This window comes from Homarus americanus, unplaced genomic scaffold, assembly GCF_018991925.1.
Source record: "Homarus americanus isolate GMGI-L3 unplaced genomic scaffold, GMGI_Hamer_2.0 scaffold54443, whole genome shotgun sequence".
Lineage (NCBI taxonomy): Eukaryota > Metazoa > Arthropoda > Malacostraca > Decapoda > Nephropidae > Homarus > Homarus americanus.
Genome location: NW_024750852.1, coordinates 2,911,588 through 2,913,442, shown reverse-complemented (window position 1 = coordinate 2,913,442; position 1,855 = coordinate 2,911,588).

Genomic DNA, 1,855 nt, shown 5'->3' with positions numbered 1-1,855 from the left:
TAATATATTAAATATACTGCAAGTATTTTCTTTAATTTATACATGTAAGGAGGCTATTTATGGTGATCAAGTATATCAAATCAATCCACAAGACGGGATTTCTGTTCATTATTTATATCCTAAATTTACCACTGTAGAAGTCGAATTAATGCATTACTATCGAATATTTTGCAAAAAAATAACGAAAATGAAATTATTTATAAGAGATAAGGGCTATGACCAGTAAATATACAGATATGCATTACTGACCAACACAAGGACGGCTAAAATAGCTACAGGCGGTCACAGTCAAGGTCACTGGCAAAATGGGAGGGGGGATGATTAACAGCAGCCAAAGCGACATGTATGTTGACTGGTTTACACACATTTTTACTATTTTACATACTGCAATCTTCTATTTTAATCCAGCTACTAAACGTAGTTTCAGTATATAAAATAATTAGTGGCATCAGAGACTCAGAGTGGCGGTTTACTGCATACAGATTATTGGTACAAATTATTTCAGCAATTCTTCAAACAAAAAAACACATAAATCAATTGAATATATATGCTAACGTGAACTGTAAACACTGTGTATAAGAGAGCAAAGAAAAAACTATGTAATTTATTTTTATGTAAAATTTTACAATTGTTCGAGGAATCGGAAGTTAAAACGAGTTCGCGTTTTACAAATATCGTTCCTCAATTCATAAATCGCGTTCGAGCAAATTCGCGTTGTCAAAACACGCGTTATAGCAGAACTCACTGTATATATATATATATATATATATATATATATATATATATATATATATATATATATATATATATATATATATATATATATATATATATATATATATATATATATATATACATACATACATACATACATATATACATACATATATACATACATATATACATACATATATACATATATACATACATATATACATACATATATACATACATATATACATACATATATACATACATATATACATACATACATCCTTGACCACCGAAGGGTCAAGACGTTCCTGGCGCTCCTCTCGGAGCAGCTAGGTCAACTGTTAAGTTGGCCCATACCAACCCCCTCCCCTGAACCCTCCTCCCCACCGGAATATCAACAAGTTCTCGCCAGAAGTTACAATTTCATTTAGGAAAGGAACGGAACCAGTGTTAAACACAGGTGAACAGTGGTGAACAGTACTTAAATCAATGAGAAAAACTCAACAGTAACAGTCGTACCCAAGTTAACCTTCACACAGTGAGGTCCCAGGTACCCAGTGATAACGGCCCGCGAGACCCAACAACAACCACCGATGTGTTAATCCGTCTACGATAGGAAGGCCTGGGACCAAACCTCACTCATATAACACCATCTGTGAGGGAATTACTACACCACATGTCCCTCATAACACCATATGTGAGGGAATTACTACACCACGTCAAGTCCCTCATCACACCATCTGTGAGGGAATTACTACACCGCGTCAGGCCCCTCATAACACCATCTGTGAGGGAACTACTACACCACGTGATGCCCCTCATAACACCATCTGTGAGGGAGTTACTACACCACGTGAGGCCCCTCATAACACCATCTGTGAGGTAATTATTACACCACGTGAGGTCCCTCGTTACACCATCTGTGAGGGAATTACTACACCACGTGAGGCCCCTCATAACACCATCTGCGAGGGAATTACTACACCACGCCAGGTCCCTCATAACACCATCTGAGGGAACTACTACACCACGTGAGGCCCCGCATAACACCATCTGTGAGGGAATTATTACACCACGTGAGGCCCCTCATAACACCATCTGTGAGGGAATTACTACACCACGTGAGGCCCCTCATAACACC